At 38.8% G+C, this 13,263-nt stretch overlaps 1 long non-coding RNA gene across 2 annotated transcripts in view; it reads left to right on the top strand.

Annotated features, from left to right (window-relative positions):
- The window catches only part of LOC129046455 (uncharacterized), a 33,370-nt gene that overhangs the window by 13,351 nt on the left and 6,756 nt on the right, over window positions 1-13,263 (top strand). For both annotated transcript variants that reach the window (XR_010410899.1, XR_010410898.1), the window contains exons 3-4: window positions 6,123-6,203; window positions 7,448-7,538. This is a non-coding gene — a long non-coding RNA (uncharacterized LOC129046455). The remainder of the gene's footprint in view (window positions 1-6,122; window positions 6,204-7,447; window positions 7,539-13,263) is intronic.

The following is a 13,263-nucleotide window of genomic DNA, read 5'->3' as shown; positions in this document are numbered from 1 at the left end:
TCTGTCTTCCTTTTCTTTTGCCAGCTGTACCCTGTGACCTCTTTTGGGGCTATGTGACCAAGTAAGACAGTGTTTTGCAGCTTTGGCTTTGGCTTAGGAGGGAGAGCTCCATTTTAGAAATTGTCCCTTTATGTTGTAATTACCTATTTGTTTTTTTCATCCCAATTCCTCATAGGTAGGAGACAAGTCTTATTTATTTCTTCCATCTCAGCACCTGGAGTGCAGTTAGTGTTCAATATTTGTAGAACAAGCGAAGAGAGGAGTTTTGTTTTTGCCATCACTGAAACTCTGCACAAGCCTGACCAATGGGAAATTTCACAGGCCTGATTCCTTCCTATTCCCTACCAAATGTGTGTAATTGTATTACTCGGTATGCAACCAACTGTTAGACTGCGATGAATGCTATCCTAGTTAAGGCACGTCGCTAACATTTGCAATGAGCGAGGAAGGACTGCTTTAAGTTGTTCCACAGTTTAGAGTAGTGGTTAAGATCATGGGCTTTGGGAACTAGAATTCCTGCTCTTCTGTGGGCTCGCTGTGTAACCTCAGTCAAAGTGCTACATCAAAATACATCGGACTGTTGTTGTCAATATTAAATAAGTGCTTGACAGTAAATGCATAATACAGAGCAAGTGTTAATAGCTATTATTGGGATATAGTTAGATTAATTAAAAGTTACCATGTGTTCCAAACCTGTATTACCCACTTAAAAAAACAAAATAATGATATAACTCATTTAACATTAAAGTGCACTCATAGGCTCTTAAGTAGTGTAATGTTGGGGTTAATGGTAGAGGCATTGAAACCAGTTCGCCTGGGTTCAGATCTTAGCACTACAACATATTATTTGTGCCATCTTGGGCAAGTGACTTAACTTCTCTGAGTAATCTCTGATAAAATGAAAATAATGATAGTATCTGCTTGATAATGTAGTTCTGAGGATTAATTGAGGAAATGCCTCTATAGTAATAAACACAATGCCAGAAAAATAGCAAGCAGGCAATGAATATTAGCTCTTATTATTGCTCTGAGCCTCAATCACTTCCAATGGTAAAAATGAGGATAAAGATATCTACCTCACCAGGCTGGTATGTGGATAAAATGTGATAGTTCCAGTGAAAATGTCTAGTAAATAGTAGGTGTTTCATAAATGCCAGTTTTCCATTTTTATGATTCAGGAGACAACTCAGAATTTTACAATGCCTTAAGGTTATCAGTATAAATATCAATTGGATTTCTACGTGTGTGGTTATAGGACAGAGAGGATTAGGTAAAATTTGATCAGTGACACATACTATATGTTGTTTATTGAATAAATATCAGACCATTCAGTGGGCTTATTAGCTGTTCTTTCTTATTAAAGAAGATTGTGCCAGGAATACCCCATTTTGTATATTTGTTTGATTCAGGTCACAGATAAATGGCGGTTTACTCTATTCAGAGAAAGATAGAAAAGTAGGTGGTATTTCAAGTTTCTTGCAGTGAACATGGTGCACAATCTGCTAGAACTGAAGGAGAATGTTATTAATCAAAGGGTGCACAAGGAGGCAAAGGACTGCATTATGCTGTTTTGCTCCCACAACTTGCACCTGGAGCTTTTTAATGAATGTGCCCTTTGGAGACAGGTGGCACTCTGCAAAGTGTAAACCTCTCTAAACCTCTTCTTGTCTCAAACTGACACGTCTTCATGGCACTGTGAATAATCAATCTATGCCTTAAATGATGTGAAAGGCTTTGGTAGGAGTATAATTAGTTGAAACAATTTTTTTCTTGGTCTTGAGGAGTACACATGGCTAGAACAAGGGAAAGAAAGAATGTTAAGAAGCAGCTGGAGAAAAGAAATCTTGTATTCATTGAAAAAGGCAAGTCTGTAAATGATGATATTGTGTACTGGGTGAACAAGCACAGTAGATGGCAGTTTAGTAACACCCAATATCATTTTGTCACGTTGAGAAGTCATCTTTTTAAAGAATATGTAGAAAAATATGTATCTTATGTTTTATATATTTATTGTCATCTTTTTTTTGGAAAAGTTCTGCATGTGAGCTCTGTTGGCTTAGAGAGACAGAGATGTTATAAACTTGTCAAATAGCACAGAATATAAAAGGGACATTGGGGTGCTCTGGGATTTTTACACCACATTTTATTAACATCTCATTCATTTTGAAGCATATAAAGACTTTTTAAAAAAATATATATATTTGAAGCAATAAAGCACTTGGGAATTACTCTCAAATAAAATAACACCACAACCAACAACTGATCCCTAAGAAAAACTGGCTATACTTTTAGCATTTCATGGTTGGTTCTTTGCTAGTTAAAATATTTAGCAAACTAAGAGGTGTAGAAAGGGAGCAGGGACAGAGGATATTAAGAAGAGAAGGTAAGATTTCCAAGAATTTTTGGACGTGAAAATGAGAAGAAAAAAGAACCCAACTTTTCCTGAGTTACAAACTTAAGATTGCATCACTTGTCACATGGAATTCACCAAAAGTCCAGGCATTAAAAAAATTCTGATCCCAGAACAGAAAGCTGACAGTTCTTCCTACAATGGAATCAGACCATTACACATGCTCTATTGGTTTAATTGAGCATACATTATATCCTTCAGCAAGAAATCTTCTGCCATGGTACCCTATTTTCTTGGGCACCAGGGCTTGACAGATTTCTCACACAAGTAAGCAGTTGAATGTGATACAATTTTGACATGAAATGTGCTTATACTTTGAAAGCCATTAAACAAGGCTTGTTTGCTTATAATTTTCTAATAAAATAAAGGACCTTCTGTGGAAAGCAGTTTTAAAAACACATCATAACATTTTAAGTGTGTAGGTCTTGCAACGTTTGTTCTAATTTTCTAGTGACAGACACAGAATAGTAAGATTTCCCTAACAGATGCTTAGTGCTGGGTACTCACATGTCACTCAAACTGACAAGGTTTTAGGAAAAAAACACTTTCATCACCATGTTACCAGTTCGAAAAATTAACTGCACATAATTGCACATAATTCAATTTTGCTTAATTGAAAAGTATAAACTTCACAAAATATAATTTATTAAAGTTAACATGATAGAATTAATTGGAAATATACCCTAAACAACCCACTAGATCCTATTCTACAAATTTATCTGTCCCAGACAAGATTCTAAACCTACATGCCTGGAGAAAAGCATTAGGTTAGCTTACAATAGGATCATAGAATTTTGGAGCTGGGAGAGAGACTGTGAGATCATCTATTTCAAATTAATGCTTCCTTTTAAAGATTATACATATATTATATATATATATATATATATATATATCTGAAGGATTTGAATTTAATTAATAATAAAATAAGATATAGCAAGCACCATTCAGGTTGTGAATGAAATGAACATAGTTTCTTCATTCATCCATTCATTCATTCATTCATTCATTCTCTCGACAGATATTCATTGAGCATCTCACATAACTGGTATATTCCAGGAATTCTGCTAGAGACTGGTAAAGTGAGAATAAATATTTCACTCTTTCTGCCTCTGAGGAGGAACTCAGAGGATAGCTGGGAAGGTAGACAAATAAATTAATGGCTGTATTATAGTGTGATAAAGGCTATGACAGGTTTGTATTCAGTCATGTGGAGAAAATGACGAGGGAGAAATCTATGTCACTTGGGAGTTTTTCAAAAACAACAGACAGGAAGTCACATTTGAGCTGGAGCAGGAATTCTCAAAGGAGAAGTGGGGGCTGAGGATCTAGGAGAGAAACCAGATATGAAGGCAGGAGAAGTATGTTTGGAGAGTGAGTGTGTGAAATGTAAGGAATGGTGGGGAGTGATATAGAGTCAGACTTGGAAAGTTAATTCAAGAAAGACTACAAATATCAGACTCTAAAGAGTTTGGCATTGCTTTTGTAGGAAATAGGGCATAATTGAAAAAAATGTGAAAGTGAAGACAAGGATATCATCTGATTTATATTTTTGAAAAGCTATCAACAACTAGGTTAATCATAGACGGGTTGAAGTATTTTTTGGTGCAGTGTAAGGGATGATGGACAAAGGTAGATATTAAGATATATTTTAGGAACTGACTGAACTTGGGGGTCAGTTGCTTGGAGAGACCGGTGCCAAGGGAAAGGGAAAAGTGGATGACTGCAAGAGGTCTAGTTGGCATGATTAGTTTTGAGGGCTTGGGCAGGTACTTATTTAATCCTCTTCACAAGCTTTCGAAGATTATAACAGAGGAGAAAAACCAAAGTTTGGAAAATTTAAGTAATTTGAGAAGGTTACCACATAGGTAGTAACTTATGAAAACCAGGTTTGAGCACATTCTGTTCGACTAATTCCAGAACCCAAGCTCTTAATCACTGTGCTGTTTCTTTCTGTACTAAGTGGGTAGTGACACCATTTACTGGGCTGGGAAATACAAGCAAAAAAGTTACGGGGCATCTGGACTGGCTCAGTCGGTTAAGTGTCAGGCCCTTGATTTTGGCTCAGGTCATGATCTCAGGGTTGTGAGATCGAGCCCCACATCAGGCTCCACACTCAGCTGGAAGTCTGTGTGAGATTTTCCCTCTCCCTCTGCCCCCACCACGTATGCTCTCACGCATGAACACGCACGCTCTCCCTCTCTCAAAAATAAATAAATCTTTTTTTAAAAAGTTTTGAATGGAAGATAATAAGTTTGACCTTTAACATCTTGAGTTTAAATGACCAAACAGTGGAAATATTCCTAAGAGGATTGTAAATAACTGTCCTGAAGCTCATGAAAGATGTGGAGTCAGAAACTTCAGATTTAGGGGATATCAGTGAATAAGTGATGGTTGAAGCCATAAGAATAACTCGATGGCCCAAAGAGTAGGCATAGGGAAGAGGATTGAGCAGAAAGCTTACAGTGGTGTTGGAACAAAAAGAGTCAGGGGAAGGAGACTGAGAAGGAGCATTCAAATGACTTAAAGGGAAACCAGCATAATAAAACTTCCACACAAGTCTGTGAGGTAGAGACTTAGTTTTCTCCCTTGAGCATACATTAGAAAGAAGTTTGGATCATCATCTTCTTAATTGTTCATTATTGCATTAAGAGCATTCTTACAACTGTGAAAAACTGTCACTCTTAGTCTCTTTTCTGAAGTTCACAATCTCTTCCCACTCAGGGTCACCATTTTCTACTCCACACAAATTCCCGTCATCACACTAGACCATGAATCCACATCTTTGATGATGATGGATGTGCCCACTCTCACTTCAGTTTCTAGACTGTGTTTGAGCTAACTTCACCTCCAACATGTTTCCCTATTGTTCCGGGAACTGCTCTGCATGTGAAATATTTAACCATGAAATTCCAATGACTGAGCATAATGTCCTCCTCTCTTCTTCCCACTAACTCAATTCAGATTCAACTTAGTTCACATCACTCAGTTATTGAGTATCTATCATATGTTGTGTGCTAGGATTTAGGAGATATAGATATATATATCTTTGAATATATATGTATTTACATATATATATGTTTCTATCTATCTCCATTTATATCTGTATCTGTATCTACAGATCTTAGCACTGAGACATTGTCCTTAATCTCAAGAATTTCACTTAATAGGAAGGGAGCAGATATATAAATGTTTTTTGCAATCTCAGTGTAATAAGTAAAATGCTAGAGGTATATTATAGGAACAGTAGTGTGATATGATGGAAAGTTTGAGCAGTTGTACTTGAGTTGGAAATGGGAGATATATTATTTATCTCTAATTGCATAACTAAACCCCTAAACGTAGAGGCTTAAAATAGCAATGATTTATTAATTCTCACAATTCTGTGGGTTGATTGGGCTCCATCTACGTTCAACTAGTGGTTGGGATTGGTAGGAAGAGCCAAGAAGGTGTTACTCACATGTCTGGGTATAGGTGCTATATGCCAATGCTCCCTCCCTGTGGCCTTTCTTTCCACATGAGATACTTTAGGCACAATAGCCTGAACTTTCTTACAGTATGGTAGTTGGTTACACTGGAACTGGCACAGTGCCAATTCTATAGCATCTTATTGGCCCGCCCAAAATCAAGGGCCTTTTGCGGAAGTAATGGCATGAGTGTTACAGGGATGGGATAAAAATTCAGCAGCCTTTTTTTTTTTTTTTTTTAAATACAGACAGATTACCACAGGAGACTTTAAAAAGGAAGAGATGCTTGAGATGAGTCTCAAAGGCTGAGAAATTCGGAAATTCGTCAGGTGAGTGGGGATTTAGAAGAGGAGCTCTTCAGGAAAAACAGCAGTGCCATGAAAGCAGGAAGCAACATAGTCATTCGGTTACCAGGACATGTGGAATGCCTGTGGGCATTTGTGGGAAGGAATGAGAAATGCACTTGCTAGGCAAGTAAGATTATGGAAAGCCTTGTTATAAGAAGTAAATTGAACTTTATCTGCCAGATAAAGGCTGCAGAATAGCCCTAAAGAGGTTTTATGTCGGGGAGCAGCTGCTCTTTACTCTCATTGATTCTTCTACTTTGCCAGCTTTGTATGTTCTTGATCAATAAGCCTTTGGCTTTCTTTCCTTATTCAAACCAACCTACAACTCATCGTATTCAGTTAAACCTCTCTCTCACCAGCCCAACACTCTCATGACCTTCTTTTCATTCCATTATCCTAAGCCTCAATTCTAGAATAACCTAACCATCTGTTTGTTCTGATCTTAACACCAGGCATTAAATAATACTGGAGCAAATCACACAGCCATGTTGATTGCCTGCCTTATACATTCATGATTTTCAATCTTTGTTGGGGTCTTAATATCCTCTAACAAATCTTTACATACTCTTGCCCATTCCCCATGCTGGTCATTTCTTACCGGTCTTTTTAAGTTTTGCACTTAATGCTGCACTATTTCCCCTTAGCAGATTACCTTGACTATTTCACAGAGGAAATAGCTGTTATAGCTGTGAAAAACTTGCTTCAGACCATCTCTTTGAAGTTCACTTATTCTTTCCCCTGGATCATCCCCTTCCTTTCCTTCCAAATTCCTGTCATCTGCCTGAGACTTATTTTACTTCTTCTTCACCTCTGAATTGGTTTACAGTTCTCACCCATATTTATCTTCCTTCTTTCCACAGTCATGATTCCTCCTGTCCTTCACCTACATACCCCAAGCCTTCTACCTCTTGCAAGTTCTTGATGTAACAATTATGTCCTTTCTCACTTGCTTTTTCAATCTATCTCTTCCCACAACTTTCTCCTCAGCCTAAAACATGGAAAAATCTTCTTCATCCTATCAACATTTTCTTCAGCCTTGCTGCTCCTACAATCAATAATCTCTCAGTGTACCCCCTGCTGAATCTTTATTTCACATTTACTCTTTAGCAGTCTGCAGTTTGACTTGTCTTGATCAAATGTCAAGCAATTTCTAACACATGATATGCATGCAATAAATATGTATTTGTGATCAATTTCTAATTGCCAGTATTATGATCTTTTTTTAGCCTTCATTTTACTTATAGTGAGAGGTAAGGGACAGGTTGCATTTTAAGGTCCTGCCCCTGGCACAGTGGAACTTGCAAACCACACATACAAGTAAGTGGACATAATGACTGAGATTCTGTGCTCCACAGATTCCTTACGAAATTGATGTTATTCTATTTGCATTTTGGTTTGTTGGGGCCTGTGTTGTGTGAATTGGATTCATGGATTAGTGCTGCCTAGTTTTGAAGCCTTTTTTTAAAAGATTTATTTATTTACTAATTTTGGAGAGAGAGAGGGAGAGAGAGAATGAATGCAGGGGGGAGGGGCAGAGGGAGAGGGAGAATCTCAAGCAGACTCCCTGCTCAGCAGGGAGCCCAATGGGGCTTGATCTCACAGCTCCCAGATCATGATCTGAGCTGAAATCAAGAGTCAGACACTTAACAGACTGAGCCACCCAGGTGCCCCATCCGTTTCTGAATTTTATATGATGTCATTAGATAGCATAAATTATTTTGTGTCTAACTTCATTGAATATTGTTATGAAATTTGTGCATGCTGTTGAATGTATGTATAGTTCATTCATTTTCATTGTTTTATAAGTACTCCAGTGTATGAATACACCACTGTCTACTTATCAAAGTGACTGTTTAAGTGGAATTTGGAGGTTATAGGATATCCATGTGGTTAACTCTAGCAGATTCTGAGAATCAACTTTCCAAAACAGTTCTGTCCGTACACTTCCAGCAGCAGAATGTGAGTTCTTGTTGCTTCATAACCTCTCCAGTGCTTGGTATTTTCAGACTCCTAATCCTTAGCATAGGAAATTTAAGCTTAATTTTCTCTGCAGCGGTAAGCCACTGAAGGATTTTCCGTTGGAGAGTGGTGTGAGCAGGAGAGCTGCCCTGGTAGTGTTGCAGAGATTAGAGCAAGAGAAAGACATGAGGAGGGAGGCCAGTTGGAACCCTGTTTTAGTGACTTCATAAAACAATATGAAAACAAACTACAATATTAACAGAGGGGCTAAAAAGAAAGAGACAAGAGATGCTGCTATAGTGTGTTCCTGTAAATAATAAAATTTGACAATTATTAAATTGTGCATGTAGAAGCAGCAAGGGTGACTGAGGATGAGCACATGCTTGAGCTTAAGTGACTGACGGAACACTGGTAGAATCTTAACCAACTTAAGAAAGCTTGGGAGAAGATGATGGTTTGGGGGAAATCATTTTTACTCAAATCATTTACCTTATTTAACTTTTTATCAGATTCTTAGTTTAAAGCTGTGACAATTTTTTTTTCCCAACATTTTTTTTTTCCTCATTTCTTATCGCTGGAAGGTCACTTTCAGTAGAAGTTGGATCTGTCAGAGAAGAAAGAACCAGGACTATGGTGGGATAGTTCAATTGCCTCCCTCTCTGTGAACTCAGTATCCGGAGGAAGCTACAGAAGGTTTTCTATTATTCAAACCTGACAGCTTTGGTGTAAGGAGTGACAGTAGCTAGGAGAGTGACAGGTCTGGGACTTCTGGGAAGCCTAAGTCCAAACAGCTTTTCACGCAGGAGCTATTCTGTGCGCTTACTTCCATCACTAATTCTTTCTTTCTCTCTGGACATTTGGTTCTACCACTGATGTAAGCAATTGCTTCTTCTATTTTTGCAATACATTCTCTGTCTAACTGGGTATGCACAGAGATATGGCAAGCATGTAGATGCTCGAGGACCAGCACTCCACTACCTTCACATGTACTGATGTTGAGATAGTGACTCCAATTGGTTGTTTGCATTTTTGAGACAGTTTGCTTGCATAACAGTCCAGGCACTGCTGTGTTGGCCTATCTATATGCATTCCTATTCAATGGATCTCCTAGACTGTGTGTCAGTTTTAGCACAGCTTCTCTGGCAAAGGTTTTCCTTTTATACCTTTTGTAATATTTTACCTACCGCTGTATCCAAAAGCTTAAAATGACTTGTCAAGCTTATTTATATTGTCTCCTCCAACAGATCCACTTGACAAAGGATTTGTCTTGAATTTCTGCTTTCCAAGCCTGTTACTGTATCTTAATAGCTTACAGTGTGGCACTAACAGGAAACAGAAATAATAGTACCTTATATTTCTAGGCCACTTTAAAAATTTCACGGCATGTTTACATCTATTCTATTCCTCTTTACTCTCCCCATCCTCTTAGGAGGGAGTGTTATTATTTTCATTTTTCAGATGAAGAAAACTAGGCTCGGGTGCCTGGGTGGCTCAGTCGGTTGGGCGTCTGCCTTCGGCTCAGGTCATGAACCCAGGGTCCTGGGATCGAGTCCCGCATCGGGATCCCTGCTCAGCGGGAAGCCTGCTTCTCCCTCTGACCCTGCCCGCCCCCATGCTCTCTCTCTATCTCTCTCATTCTCTCTCTCTCTCTCAAATAAATAAAAATCTTTAAAAAAAAAAGAAAAAGAAAACTAGGCTCAAGGTCATGCATAGTGTTACAGCCAGGACTTCAAATCAGATCAGTGCCTGCGATGGTTAATTTTGTCTGGGCTGCTGTATGCTCAGCTATCTGGTTAAACATTGATCCTGGGTGTGTCTGGAATAGATTAGCATTTGAATTGGAGGCGGAGTAAAGCAGGTTGCCATCCCTAATATGGGTGGGCATCATCCAATCTTGCCGAGGGCCTGAGTAGAACAAAAGAGGGCACGTACTGCGTGGAGCACTGGGTGTTATACGCAAACAATGAATCATGGAACACTACATCAGAAACAAATGATGTAATGTATGGTGACTAACGTAACATAATAAAATAAAATTAAAAAAAGAAAAAGAAAAAATGATGGAAAAAGGGCGAATTTTCTCTCTGTTTAACTGTTAGAGCTGACACATCCACCCTCTCCGGCCCTTGGGCTGAGACTTACACCATCAGCACTCCTGGTTCTCAGGCCTTTAGAATCATGTTGAAGCTTATACCACCGGTTTTCCTGGGTCTCCAGTTTGCAGACTGCAAATGGTGGGCCTTCTTAGCCTCCATAATCATGTGAGCCTATTCCTTATAATACATCTCAGTCTCCTCTTGATTTAGTTTCTCTGAAGAACCCTAACCAATACAGTGTCCCTTGGCAGTGCTTCTGTCCTGATTACCTTTTGCATCTAGCTATAGGTTTTCCGATTATCCTTCAACTATTAGTCAGGAACTATATTCTTGCCAGGTGAGGATTATCCGTATATTGAGTATGTATACTTCAGCATTAAAACATCAGCAATTCTCAAAATTATCAGGTAAAAATTTAGTACGTGGAATGAAGATAGGGAACTGAAGAGTCCCCATCAAGGACGGCTTTTTTGCTGCCTCTGTTCTTGCTAGGACCTGCACCTCCCCTTTACACATGCCTTAATGTATTTCCTCTTTGTAAAGGTCAAGGAGTTAATGATTTCTTTGGAGTCTTCCAGCATAATAGATAATATCTAAGGAGTGACCAGATGAGGTTGTCATGCACGTTTTCTAAGACCACTGACTCCAGACACCTTGATGCCAAGACCCTTGGCTCCAGGGCATGAATGACTTATGGAGAACACCTGAGCACTTGTCCTCATTTTGTCCCGTTCCTGGATGCCTGAGATTTATTGAGGATGTACCATCCTCAATAAAAACCCCAGACACCAAGCAAAGATGAGATTCACTCTACTCTCCTTTCCAAATCTTCCACATGCTTTGTCTGTATCTGCAATCTCTCTACATCTTCAATAAACTCTGCTCCCACTTCCTCTCAGCTCGAGTTTGATTTTTATCCTGTGCAAAGCCAAGAACCCTCTTGGCTCATCCTGTAGGACCCCTCTGGGTCTTTGGACCAAGCCAGCCTGCATCAGAACCAATCTGCATTTAGGAGTTAATCTTACGGCATAAGATTTACCTTTTATCTTTTTTTTAAAATTTGCTTTAACCAGTATCACCCCACTGTGTGAATAGGGTTTAGGCGAATAGCCAGTGAACTTTTATAACGGGCCTGTCTTACATTTGACTCCTTTTGGGCACCAATAAAAGCTGTCAACCACTGATTATAGTGCCCAGAAAGTTGGTTTTCATAATCTAAGAATTGAGTCACTGCATATATAATATTTTTCTTTTTTTATTATTATGGTCAGTTAGCTAACATACAGTACATCATTAGTTTTTGATGTAGTGTTCAAGTATTCATTAGTTGCATATATAATATTTTTCTTGATAGAAATAAATTTATTTTCCTGGATATGTTACATAGATCATCAGTATGTGTGTATTTTTGAGCAGATTGGTCATTGGTAAATGTATGAAAGAAAATAAATAATCCAAAACAACACAAAGAGAGAAAAAGCAACTCGTGTATTAGCTTAACATTAAATATCAGTCAGCACCCAGATGAAAGACTAAAATGCAGGTGAGAACAGATATAATGTTTGTTAATTTATTAGTAGCATGCAACTCAATCACGCATTGGAGTCTACTGACTAAGATCAATGTAATGGAAAACACAACTCTCTGGAGTGCTGTTCTTCTAGGCTCTTCTAGTGAAAAGATATTTTTAGGCAACACTATGAAATTAAGGGAACTGTGAAAGGTAATGAGGTATTCTTCACAGAGCAGTGTACCATGTCCGTTCTATCACTGAAAGAATAATGACATGAGTCAGAAAAGCTGAACCATATACATTTAAATCCCTGAAAAATGATGTGGGTGTGTAGTTATTTAATTATTTGGATATTTTGTCAATGTTTACTTCCTGGGTAACCAGTGAGCATCCTTATATTCAGCTATATAACAGATTTATGAACATAGCTCAGCTTCCCTGCTTCTATGGGGATCCAACCAATGTGGACAAAGCTGGAGAAAGGGAGTTATTAATTAGGTTCCAGAATGATGAGAAGTAAGTAATTCTTATTCAAGACTATGAGGATTCTGTGAGCCAAAGAAATTGGCAAATATGAACTTTAAATCTGTAGAGGTCAGAGGAAGGAAAGAACTTTAGATTTGCATAACCAAAAATTAGGCCAAAAATGTTTGTTTGTTTGTTTGTTTGTTTATAGGCCCCGTGTGGAGCCCAAGCTGGGCTTGAACTCATGACCCTGAGATCAAGATCTGAGCTGAGACCAAGAGTCAGACCCTTAACTGACTGAGCCACCCAGGCACCCCTAGGCCAGAAAAAAAAAAAAAATTATTTTTTAAAGAATTTTATTTATTCATTTGAGACAGAGAGATAGAGAGAGAGTAAGAGCAGTGGGGAGAGGCAGAGGAAAAGGGAGAGGCAGACTCCCCACTGAGCAGGGAGCCCGATGTGGGGCTCAATCCCAGGACCTGGAGATCATGACTGAAGCCAAAGGGAGACGCCCAACCATCTGAGCCACCCAGGCGCCCCTAGGCCAAAAAATTTTTAACCACAAAATAAGATGGAAAAAAAGCAAAAGCTATTGGGAATGAACAGGTGGTTCCTTGACAGTTTCTTCATTTGACAATGCTAGGGTATAAGATGATTGAGGTTATCCCTTAGAACAGTGGGCACATGATGAGTGGAAGGGGTCAGGATGGCTAAAGGGGCCAGGAGCTGAGCAGATGATTATTGATTACCCTTCCCTGTGATAGACTTTACCTAGTATTTTTTTTTTTACATATTCTTTTTTATTGTTATGTTAATCCCCATACATTACATCATTAGTTTTAGATGTAGTGTTCCATGATTCATTGTTTGCATATAACACCCAGTGCTCCATGCAGAACATGCCCTCCTCAATACCCATCACCAGGCTAACCCATCCTCCCACCCCCCTCCCCTCTAGAACCCTCAGTTTGTTTTTCAGAGTCCACAAGCAGGGGGAGTGGGAGAGGGA

The sequence above is a fragment of the Mirounga angustirostris genome, unplaced genomic scaffold (assembly GCF_029215605.1).
Source record: "Mirounga angustirostris isolate CCGP_5_RB_7025 unplaced genomic scaffold, mMirAng1.0.hap1 SCAF_4, whole genome shotgun sequence".
Lineage (NCBI taxonomy): Eukaryota > Metazoa > Chordata > Mammalia > Carnivora > Phocidae > Mirounga > Mirounga angustirostris.
Note: the sequence above shows the minus strand (reverse complement) of the source record. Positions and strands in the feature narration are given on the sequence as shown.